The sequence below is a fragment of the Salmo salar genome, chromosome 10 (genome assembly GCF_965601325.2).
Source record: "Salmo salar chromosome 10, fSalSal1, whole genome shotgun sequence".
NCBI lineage: Eukaryota > Metazoa > Chordata > Actinopteri > Salmoniformes > Salmonidae > Salmo > Salmo salar.
In genome coordinates, this window is record NC_138300.1 from 81084870 (window position 1) to 81098129 (window position 13260).

The 13260-nt window shown below is 40.8% G+C and overlaps 1 protein-coding gene across 1 annotated transcript in view; it reads right to left on the reverse strand.

Moving 5' to 3' along the window:
• The window catches only part of LOC106561006 (RNA-binding Raly-like protein), a 52264-nt gene that overhangs the window by 28766 nt on the left and 10238 nt on the right, over positions 1-13260 (reverse strand). The window lies entirely within an intron of this gene.

The window sequence follows — 13260 nt, forward strand, 5'->3', positions numbered from 1 at the left end:
TCAGAGGAGGAATGGGAGGACCATCCTACTCAGTGAATTTCATTTTTTTAGTTATAGTGAAACGAAAAAAGTTGTCCTTTTTAGATAAAACTATACTAAATACACTGAACAAAAATATAAACGCAACACGCAACAATTTCAAAGATTTTACTGAGTTACAGTTCATATAAGGAAATCAGTCAATTCAAATGAATTCATTAGGCCCTAATCTATGGATTTCACATGACTAGGACTACAGATATACATCTGTTGATCTTAGTATGCAGGCCTTGAACTGGGACATTTTCAGTTTCCAGGAATGATGTACAGATCCTTGCGACATGGCATTATCATGCTGAAACATGAGGTGATGGCAGCGGATGAATGGCACGACAATGCTCAGGATCTCCTCACGGTATCTCTGTGCATTCAAATTGCCATCGATAAAATGCAATTGTGTTCATTGTCCATAGCTTAAGCCTGCCCATACCCACTAAGAAATAGTGGGCATACGCCATACCGGTAAAACGTTATCTAATTAATAGAACATCCCCAAAAAACTATAGGCTATTACACCAATTTTGAACGTTACTGCATGTCAGCCGCATGAAAAATGTGTGAGTTGACTGGGAATAGGGTAGCATACGCTCCAAATTGCGTTGTGGTTTGAGGAGAACACTTACATTTTGTCAAGGTGGAGATGAGTGGAGATGAGTGGCTGAGACACTCACAGACAAGGCAGAGATGAGTGGCTGAGACCGAGGCACGCATGAACAACAGTGGATGCATTAATTCAGGCTACAAGTGTAGGCCTAATGACAATCGCAGAATGTCATTACAATAGGTGTGGTGTAACTGATGTCTCTTTCCATTCATCAAATAGCGGGTGCCTTCCACTGTTGGGGTTTGGATGCTGAAGTTATTTTGTGAGTGAACGAATGTGCCGGGTTGCCTACAAGAGCACCTTTGTTAAGTGATTGTTTGACAATAAGATGAAAACATTATGACTGGTTGTGTTTCTGCCACATTAAAACGTGTAGGCGGTGTGTCCATAAGGCTAGGGGAAGCTAAGCTTTCCCTAAGGTAAATTGATTTAAATTGCCAAAGTGATTTAGCCTAATTAGCTTACTCCTGTATATAAGAAATAAATAAAATCATTCAAAATAGGCTACTACACCAGAAAGCGTGATTTGGCAACAGAGGATCATAAGCTTCCTTACAATAATAAGCTGTGGATTGTTTTAAATCGCATTGCCTACAGTCGGAAGGGCCCGCAATTTGGGCAGCGAGCGCTGCAAATTCCAAATAGAATATATGATTGTTGAGTTACGACTGTCAGTGAAAAGGCATATCGCAATGTTTAAAAAAGAAATCACGGAAAAACTGTTTGGAAAGCAAACAGCTATTGCTGAAAAGAGATGACAATGAAAAGACTCCAATCTGTCTTTTAGTTATCAAAATTCCATTCCATCCAAGACCATACCATAACCCTACCGTCACCATGGGGCACTATGTTCACAACTTTGACATCTGCAAACCGCTCACACACATGACGCCATACACATGGTCTGCCATACACATGGTCTGCGGTTGTGAGGCCAGTTGGACATACTGCCAAATTCTTTAAAATGACATTGGAGGCGGCTTATGGTAGAGAAATGAACATTCAATTAACTGGAAACAGCTCTGGTGGACATACCTGCAGTCAGCATGCCAACTGCAGGCTTCCTCAAAACCTAAGACATCTGTGGCATTGTGTTGTGTGACAAAACTGCACATTTTAGAGTGGCCTTTTACAGGTGTACCCAGTGTAATGATCATGTTGTTTAATCAGATTCTTAATATGCCACACCTGTCAGGTGGATGCATTATCTTGGAAAAGGAGAAATTCTCACTAACAGGGATTTAAACATATTTGTGCACAACATTGGAGAGAAATACGCTTTTGGTGCGTATGGTAAATTTCTGGGATCTTTTCTTTCAGCTAATGAAACATGGGACTAACACTTTAGATGTTGCGCTTATATTTTTGTTCAGTGTATATTCACATCACCAACTAACTGATTAAAACACACTGTTTTGCAATGAAGGTCTATGGTGTAGCTGGAGGACAGCTATTTTCCGTCGCCATCTGGGTATATTGACTTTAACACAAAACCTAGGAGGCTCATGGTTCTCACCCCCTTCCAAAGACTTCCAAAGTCATTATGACAACTTCTGGAGGACGTCCTCCAACCTATCAGAGCTCTTGCAGCATGAACTGACATGTTGTCCACCCAATCAAAGGATCAGAGTGTCACACCCTAATCTGTTTCACCTGTCCTTCTGCTTGTCTCCACCCTCCTCCAAGTGTCGCCCATGTTCCCCATTATCCCATGGGTACTTATACCTGTGTTCTCTGTTTGTCTGTTGCCAGTTCATCTTGTTTGTTCAAGTCAACCATAATTTTGTGTCCCAGCTCCTGCTTTTTCCAGACTCTCTTTTCTCGCCCTCCTGGTTTTTACCCTTGCCTGTTATGACTCCGAGCCCGCCTGCCTGACCACTTTGCTTGCCGATCTGTACCTTTTCCCTCATCTGGATTACCGACCTCTGCCTTACCCTGATCCTGACCCTGAGCCTGCCTGCCACCCAGTACCGTTGCCCCACCTCTGGTTTACTGACCCCTGCCTGCCTTGACCTGTCTATTGCCAACCCTTTTGGATTATTAAACCATTGTTTATTCGACGTGGTCTGCATCTGGGTCTTACCTTCATATCTGATACAGAGAACCAGTCTAGAACTGAAAGCATAAGCTACAGCTAGCTAGCACTGCAGTGCATAAAATGTGGTGAGTAGTTGACTCAAAGAGAGAGAAAGGAAATAGTTAAAGTTTTGAACAAATTAATTTCTTCACAAATTAAGGAGAAGCAGCAGAAAGAGAGAGATTGTATTTGTATATTGTATTTTGTGCAACTTTCACTTAGCTAGCTAATACATCTAGCTTATTTAGCCTACTCAAACACCTGGCTCCAGCAGAGAGGAATGCTATTTATGTTAGCTAGCTGGCTGAGGCTATCCAACACTGGAACTCTTCCAAGTCAAGGTAAGCTTTCGGTTGTATTAATTTATTGCCACCGGGGCTGCCAGTGGAACTGTTAAACTGTTTGCTGTACACTGCGCTGCGTGATTGTAGCGGGTTAACTAATGCTTTAGTTCTAGGAGCTATGTTTACTATGACGTTAGCTAATAAGGTGACATTGACAATGATGTAGGCTGTGTGTAGCGGTTAGCGGTTATGGTCACAGACAGCTGTTGTATTACGCACTGAAGACTCCAAGCGAAGGGAAAAGGTAAGAAGGAAGTGATTGTGTAGATGCAAGAAGGAATTATACAACAAGCAAAGTGATGATGCTTTTTGTATGTGGATGCTATGAAAGTGAACTGTGTGTGCGGATGATCATTCCGCCAATTCTGTTGAAAAATGTTTCTTAAACGGAAGCAAAGGGAATAAAACAGGGATAAATCTACCTGAATTTGTCCGATAGAAACTCTGGTTTGCAACGGTTTGGACTAATGATTACACCCTAGATCAGCTAGAAGCAGGCAAGAGTGTGCAAGGTCTCTGAATGTGTCACTGTCTGTCACCTTGACTACTCCAATTTGTCTCTCGACCTGTTATAAACTTTTATTCGTAGCCTGGGTTGTAGCAACCTCATGATGGGTATAGGGAAAATGTGTGTATCATGTAGTAGCCTAAACCTATCAATATTACATTGAGCTGTGTGAATGGGATATGAATGACAGTCATCCAATATGCTTCAATAGAAATAAGGCCATGCTCATAATTTTTTGTTGTTGGTCTTCCCTAATCTTAAACAGCACCGACTGCCACTACTACTGAATTACTACTCATCGCTACTAGACAAGATTTCCACCAAACCTACTGGCTTTACTACTTTGTTGCTATTGAGATGTGTAGTAAACCAATAGTGATTTATGTAGTAATTTAAGAAGTAATGAGTGATAAATTGGGCCGTTTCTCTACTTGTGAACAATACATATTCCCTACTCATATCGCTACATAATTCTTCCTTAATGACTACTGTGCAACTACTGAGCTTTTGGATATTTACTACTTAAAACCTACACATTCCTATATGTTCTCTATTGAATTACTACACAATGCCTACACATTACTGTTGTATGCCTACTCAACCCCTATTGAGTTACTACTGCCATCTGTGTGTGTAGTGTTGTGTCACTACTGATCACTACTGAATTGCTTTTAATCCTTTTAACCCATACATAAACCCTTTCGATTTACTATTAAAAACAGACACATTTACCACTGTTTGTCTATTCAGAATTCACTACTGACCGCTTATTTCACTACTATGCCACTTCAAGACTAGTGCACATATTATTTCCTCAAGTTTCTAAATATAGTTACATTATCAAACAATAAATGATATGCTTATACAAACTTAATTACCATTTTTGTATTTTATTAAATGTATACATTATTTAATTATATCTTTATACTTTTTTGTTAATCCCTTTGAGGCCTTGTCTTCATTCAACTAGGACTGAACTATCTTCAGATCATCTTTTTTGTTGCAGCCACATTACTCCACCACGTAACCTTTTAGAAAATAAAGACAAGCACAACCGACCACCAATTATAAGCCATTGTTAATCATCTGCTAACAGAGGTCACATAAGACAACACAAAAACATTTGATAAACAATTTTTATCTTACCAACAATGGCCTTATTATGTCGAGGGCCACCATGGCAACAGGTCAAAAGAGGAAAGTAGAATGGGTAAGTATACTAATATGAACATACTGTACATTTGTAAACAAACACATACAGTTGAAGTCAGAAGTTTACATACACTTAGATTGGAGTCATTAAAACTCGTTTTTCAACCACTCCACAAATTTCTTGTTAACAAACTATAGTTTGGCATCTACTTGGACATGACACAAGTCATTTTTCCAACAATTGTTTACAGACAGATTATTTCACTTATAATTCACTATCACAATTCCAGTGGGTCAGAAGTTTACATACACTAAGTTGACTGTGCCTTTAAACAGCTTGGAAAATTCCAGAAAATTATGTAATGGCTTTAGAAGCTTCTGATGTATTTCTGATATATTTCAAGGTCTACCTTCAAACTCAGTGCCTTTTTGCTTGACATCATGGGGAAATCAAAAGAAATCAGCCAAGACCCCAGAAAAAGAATTGTAGACCTCCACAAGTCTGGTTCATCCTTGGGAGTAATTTCCAAATGCCTGAAATATACCACGTTCATCTGTAAAATACCACATTCATCTGTACAAACAATAGCACGTAAGTATAAACACCATGGGACCACGCAGCCGTCATACCGCTCATGAAGGAGACGCGTTCTGTCTCCTAGAGATGAATGTACTTTGTTGCGAAAAGTGCAAATCAATCCCAGAACAACAGCAAAGGACCTTGTGAAGATGCTGGAGGAAACAGGTACAAAAGTATCTATATCCACAGTAAAACGAGTCCTATATCGACATAACCTGAAAGGCCGCTCAGCAAGGAAGAAGCCACTGCTCCAAAATTGCCATAAAAAAGCCAGACTACGGTTTGCAACTGCACATGGGGACAAAGATCGTACTTTTTGGAGAAATGTCCTCTGGTCTGATGAAACAAAAATAGAACTGTTTGGCCAGAATGACCATCGTTATGTTTGGAGGAAATAGGGGGAGGCTTGCAAGCCGAAGAACACCATCCCTACCCAGAAGCACAGGGGTGGCAGCATCATGTTGTGGGGGTGCTTTGCTGCAGGAGAGACTGGTGCACTTCACAAAATAGAAGGCATCATGAGGAAGCTAAATTATGTGGATATATTGAAGCAACATCTCAAGACATCAATCAGGAAGTTAAAGCTTGGTCGCAAATGGGCCTTCCAAATGGACAATGACCACAAGCATACTTCCAAAGTTGTGGTGAAATGGCTTAAGGACAACAAAGTCAAGGTATTGGAGTGGCCATCACAAAGCCCTGACCTCAATCCTATAGAAAATTTGTGGGCAGAACTGAAAAAGCGTGTGCAAGCAAGGGACCCTACAAACCTGATTCAGTTACACCAGCTCTGTCAACTTATTGTGGGAAGCTTGTGGAAGGCTACCCAAAACGTTTGACCCAAGTTAAACAATTTAAAGGCAATGCCACCAAATACTAATTGAGTATATGCAAACTTCTGGCCCACTGAGAATGTGAAGAAATAAATAAAAGCTGAAATAAATAATTCTCTACTATTATTCTGACATTTCACATTCTTAAAATAAAGTGCTGTTCCTAACTGACCTAAGACAGGGAATTTTTACATGGATTAAATGTCAGGAATAATGAAAAACTGAGTTTAAATGTATTTGGCTAACATGTATGTAAACCTCCAACTTCAACTGTGCTTATTAGCTAGCGAGACGAAAACACAGGCTACATAACTCCATTTCAATTGAGCTAGCAAACAACTAGGGTAAACATAATACATCTCTATGACAACGGCTAAAGGCTAAGACAATTTTGGCTAGCAATGTTTTTGATCTGGTCTAAAGTTATAGAAATAGTACAATTTTATAAATGCAGACAGATAATTTCTTCGTTCGACATGCTGGGATCTTTTTGTGTCGGTAAAATGAATTATATGAGAAATGGCCGTGGAAAGACATTTATGCTCACATATTTATATAATAACCATCATAAAGAAGTAAACTTGGAGTCAAGCAATGATATGATGTTTGGTCATCCCACTATGATTCGGGAACCCATGCAGTTTATTAGGCTACAGATGAAACCACTTATGAAGAAACTTCACAGGGTGGTGAAAGTTATGGTGAACTTCACAGGGAGGTGAAAGTTATGATGAACTTCACAGGGTGGTGAAAGTACACAGTGATCTTAATGCTCTTTTCCAATAAATATCGAAGGTCTGATTCTGGTGACATGATGATCGATGCTTGACTTGCTCTTATCCATAATAATCTCCTTTTGAAGACTAGATTACCCGCGCAGCCTACCCGCACTGCATCTGCGAGCTGTTGGCTAGAGCACATGGGCCAAGACCAGAGTAAGCACAATGGCTATTTAACGCAACAGTTTTTGTTACAAAATTATCGGTAGAGTTGTAAATGCAGTGGAACATTTAACTTTAGATTTGTATTTGATACATGAAAACTTAAGCAAAAAGGAAATTTTGCGTGCACTATGTGATCACACACTGATTTTTATCCACAACAAGTCTGTTTGGTGGAAACACCACTGGTGGGAAAATGCAGATTTTAGAATATTTGCATGAAAAACTGTTGCCTTTTGGATGGAAACCTAACTAGAGACTATGATTTTTGTCTTAGTTTAACTAATGAGACATTATACTAAAAACACATTATCCCCCACCCCCAGCCCTCCACACCCTCATAAAAAATGCATTGCGTTCCACCTCAACACAAGAGAGAGAGAGAGAGAGAGAGAGTGAGTGAGATGACCAGATAGAGAGAGAGAGAGAGAGAGAGCTTATCGGTATTAGCCTCAAAGCTCAAAACAGCATCCCTCCACCACCACTACACACAGGGCCTTGTAAGCTAAAATGATAAATAGCTCCAGTACTTTTGAAAGCCAAAGACGAAAGCTCTAGTCCTGCTGTCTGCTCATTAAAAGCCCTGCATGACTGCTCCATTCATCTTCATCAGCTTTAATGGGTATTAATCAGCATTTAACTGTGTTATTGATTTTGGGTACTGCCAAACTCCTCACCATTTACTATTGAGTGGTGCAGTGAACCATTCATATTGAGTTGTGTATAACCAAGCATTTAACTATTACTATTGATCTGTCTGTGGACAACAACAAAGCTACAGATGTAGGATCTTAATTTGAGCCAGTTCACTACAGCAGAAAAATTATCCTGCAGCAATAGGAGATGTGAGTTATTATGTGGATTATAATTCATTGACATTTTGTTGTAGAGGTTGATACATTTTCCGTTAGGGTAAATCAAGTCTGAAATGTCTAAGTGGAAGTTACAAACTTCAGAATCCTTTTTAAAACTCAAACACACTACCACTTTACATTTCCCGCTTTGCAGGAAAATTGTCAGCAACAAAAGAGTGAACAAATTAAGTTTCTACATCTGTACCTCCTGACTGCATCTTTGTTATGGTAGATATTATGGCATAGATAATTAAACTTTATACGCACTTGCCCTGTAGTGTCTCTATGTTCCCCATGCATTTACTATTTATTGGTCTGTTTAGTCCCACTGATCTATAATAACAGTGAAGAGTAACACTCCCACCATCTCATATGGGTTCATTAGGGCAGCGATTTGTTGTTCCCATGTGTAAAATATTGTATTGCACAGCACTGCATATAATAAATGATAGGCTACCAGGGATAAAGGCCTTTACAGTGAAACATTATTAGTATTAATAAAGGAATTTATTCTGGGAGGCAAATTGATCTGTTTCTTTTTCTCTGTTTTCTCTGGTTTGACCAGCTGCAGTGGAGATTAACAATCCTGTTTATCTTTAGTGCTTCATCCAGACAAATACCTCCTGCAGGTAAGCTGCTTGAAGCTCAGTACATAGAGCAGAGGTAAACCAAGGTAGAAAACGCAATGATAAAGCTGAGGTAAACTGAGGTAAAACTGTATGGTACGGAGGTAAGCTAAGGTAAGGTATGCAGAAGTGAAGTAAGGTGGTCGACATACTGTAGGTAAGCCATGGTCAGGGTTGGATAGGTTACTTTCTAAATGTAATCTGTTACAGTTACTAGTTACCTGTCCAAATTGTAATCAATAACGTAACATTTAGTGTCATCCTTGTAGTCTCTGACTTGTGGTCAGACTCGCTCAGGTGGAACAAACTTAAACCCAGGTTTTTTTTCAATACTGAACTGAATGTCATTGAGAAAACAGAAAGTGTCATAATGTATTTTTTCCGCAAACATCCTTTATGAATTTAAAAGTAATCCTAGAAGTAAGTAATCATCAAATTTTTCAAAACTATCTGTAATTTAACGTAACTGATTACAGTTGTAAACATTTTTTGTAATCAGATTACATGTAATCAGTTACTCCCAAACCCTGGCCATGATAAGGAGTACTCAGAGGTACATAAGCTATTAACTAGTGTACACAACACAGAAAGATAGAATGAGACGAGAAGGGCCCTGTGTTTTGCGCAATCATGTGACATAGCAAGATTTGATCCTGTATTTTAAGCCTTATCCAGAAATGAGAATTGCACCAAAAATTAAAGCTATTGTCTGAGGATGGTGCTGGACCATCTGCCATAAAAAGAGGCGACAGTTGATGGAAAATCCTTAAATAAAGGTTAAAATCCAGACATATCACATTGCCTTCCCTCCCTTCCTTCTTCCCTCCCCCAGATAGATGTATCCTGATTTAATGTTGAGCCCTCAGAAGTGTGCTGCCGTGTAATAAATCAGCTTGGCTGCAGCGTGACCAGGGTTAATGGGCCGAGGAGCTGATTTCCTGCCACTTCAGCTCGTCTCAAATCGAAGGGCGGCCCCGATTGAAGCTGAATTACGACAGACATACAGCGACGAGCGGCCATGCAGGCAGACTGGCAGAGGCTCAAATACAGGAGGATGCCACTGTGTCTTATACAACAAACCTTATGCAAAGGCTGAATCTGGCAACCCCAACATACAAGTTGTGAGGTAAATTGTTGGTACTGCGATTGTATGGCAGTATTAGTGATTTCATCAACAATGTAGCATTAACTGCTCCAGAATGTTCTTTCAATAGTCCCTCTTTTGACGGAGCAAGGGGATCTTTGAATGCAAAACACCTGTATGTGTCATAACCTTTTGTTTGCTGCCTTGTTATTTGTTCCCATCTTTCGTTTGTTCTTTGCTGGTAAAGCAAAGCTTACCATACTGAATGTATTGTCTCTATGAGAGACGGGGAGGTTTAATGGTTGGAGTTTTACATTGCATAATTATTAACCTGTTATTTTTCTGTTCAAAGGAAGTGCTGATTCATCTTTTCCTATTAAACGCACATCTTAGCAGGAGATGAAGGACAAAGACATAATTACAGTTCCATCTCTCTCTCTCCTTCCTTCCTTCCTTCCTTCCTTCCTTCCTTCCTTCCTTCCTTCCTTCCTTCCTTCCTTCCTCCCTTCCTCCCTTCCTCCCTTCCTTCCCTCCCTCTCTTGCTTTGTCTCTGTGAAAGAGAAAAATACAGAAGATATAAAACACAAACATAGGTGTGCAGAACACAACGTAGCCTACTGTGAACATAGCCAAACAGATCAAGGCACAGTTTCAAACTGAAACCCCCAAACATACGCTTTGATCATATGGAACTTTTCCACCGTTGAGCCAATTAAAATCTCTCTTTAAACAAATTTGGTTGTAGATGCCCTGAGGCCTTCAGCCTGCTGTGAATTCCGTGACGCTGTCGGAGACTTTCAACACAGCCAAAACCTGAAGTAAAACCTGTGCCCCTGTTGAAAAACAACCCAAATGACACACTCAAGGGTATCATCAGTCGATCACACAGAGGAAGAAGGGAGAGGTAGTTCCACTCCAGTGTACCTTTCTGTGATGTCGCAGTTGGCACTATTAGCTCTAATGCATGGGGCTCATGTGCTGTGCAAGGGCAGAGTCAGTAAATAAACAGGATAAAGCCCCGTAGAGTTAATTCTCTTTTATCACTATAGATGAAGCACTCAATATGGATGGACATTTAAGTATTAAAGTCAGATAACAGGACTCAGTACTTAGAAACACTAGCCTCCCTCCTCTGCTCAATTGGAGAAGGTGTAAAATATGGGGTGAGTTTATGGGTATATCAGGCACAGTGTGATCAAAACAACAGTGTAGGGACTTTTACTCTAAAACAGCCTGTAAAGCCTCTGAGCTTCATATTATCTCTCCATCTCTGCTGGACTGATCTTTAAAACGCTGGCTCTATTTGCTTTTATAGAACTGGGGAGCTGGGCTGTAACTCAGATCAAATGGATGTTGCACTCTCTTAAAGTGAAAGGGCAGCTCTCTAGAGCTTTGAAAGGCCAGCGGCAAGCACAGTCCTCACTGGCTGCGTAGCGAGCAATCTCATTTATTTGTTTTCCCATTACTGTAATTGTGCAATATGCAATGTGGAATGATGGTCTACTGTGACAGCCTAGGTGTTTGTCTTTTCTGTATCAGTGCACCCAAATTCTGCACCCAATGTTCTTTCAAAGAGAAAAGGAACCAGACATACAGTATTTTTCTCCCAATAATTGGAATCTTGACAAATACTTTGCGATACTACAAAGGATATTAATGTTTTGATGACAGTCAACAAGACAAATTGTTCCCACGAGATTAAGGAAATTGAATTTTGTATGATTCATAATACAAGTATGCCCTCCACCAAAAGAAAATAGCATTGACATTATCACGAGTTGATCCCTGAAAGTACTGTGTGATTACCTAGATAACCTGCCAACCACTATTACGATACACTGATGCCACATTTGCTTACTGTGGATAATCCATGTCTTCATCATCACATAATAAAACAAAGCCATGACTCCCACCTGTTGTCTAGTCTTTTTCTAAGTGGCATTGCTAGACTGATATAGAATGATCCCACTGCAATGCTACCACAGACTAGTTATGTGCGAGATCGTGGCCTGCCTCTTACTACTGCACTGGGACTGAGCCGGGCAGGCTAAAGACCTGGCCATGGATTAACAGAAGGTTACTGTGTGTGTGTGTGTGTGTGTGTGTGTGTGTGCGTGCGTGCGTGCGTGCGTCCGTCCGTCCGTGCGGCATGTTTACTGCAAGTCTACGTGCACACACTTGCGTGTGTTTTTGTTGTGTGTGTACAAGCACAATGAAGAATACGAAGAAGACGAAGAAGAAGCCCTTGGTCTCCGGGGCTAGCAAGGCTCCTCTGACAGATTCATTTAACAGTGGCAGGAAGCAGGAAGCAGGAAGCAGAAGCCCTTTAGATTGATTGCATTATGTCTGACTAATTGTGAGTGACTCCAGAGGATGGAGGGGAAGAGATCCATTGCAGGTGACATGTTTGGGCTCCCCATCGGGACAGCTCTTTAGTCAGATAGCTCCAGAGTAAGACAGGGGGGTTTGGAGAGCACTACAGAGACAGATGAGGCAGAGACAGAATGGGACAGTACACAACCTTCACAAAGAGATTCAACTGTGATGTATGGGAATATGAGCAGAGAAAATAGATATTGTTTGACATTTTGTTCATTGGAAGCAAATTATACAGACAAACGACTACTGCTTCTTTTTGTGTCTTTCAGTTTCGTAACCACGGTGGTGAGGTCTTGGGTTATTATCAGTGCTTAGGCCGATCCCATACAATGGTTACAATTCAAATGTGTAATCTCTGACATAGATTAATCAGTATTGTGAAGAAAAACCATGTCAATCATAAAAAACAAAAACCTTTTTTTTTTTTATCTTACAGCACCTGGTATTCCCAGGTGGTCACCCATCCAAATTCTAACCAGGCTCGACCCTGCTTAGCTACCAAATGTGTTCAGGGTGGCATGACTACAATCGTATTTTTTTGTAACCCATTTTCTCCCCGAATTACAACCTTGGTTAGCTTGCAGGCGCAACAAGGAGTTATTAGAGCGCGATGAGCCAAGGAAAGCCCTCCCGGCCAAATCCTCCCCTACCCCGTACGGCACTGTGCCAATTGTGCGCCGTCCTATGGGGTTCCCGGTCACAGCCGGCAGTAGTGGCGCCTCAGTACTGCGATGCAGTACTTTTGACTGCTGCGTCACTCAGGACCCCCCCCCCCCCCCCAAAAAATGAAGCCATGTCTATCATATCATAAAATAAAAATAGCAACGTCACCCTGCATGGCAATTGCTGAAGTAAGTGTTTTGAATCCAATACAGTACTATCATTCAACCTTCCAAGATACCCCAAAGCCAAGCCGAAGGAGGAGACTGCCCAGCTAGAGTGAATTATTTTAGCAGGGGAGGAGAGCAAATTGGCCTAATTTCTGTGGCGAACCCTGAAGCTGCACAATCCACAGACAGTAGATAGCTTCCTTGGTACCAAATCAGCACTCTTATGGAGTTTACAGCACTGTTCCCCCCTAGCTCAGACAAACACAACACATGACTATTGGGTAGAGTGCTGTATAGTGTACAAATCGGATAACTGACAGTGCCTTTCCTTCTCCATCCACTAAACCCTAAGAGAGAGAAAGTACACTTTGTAAGTCGCTCTGGATAAGAGCGTCTGCTAAATGTCTTA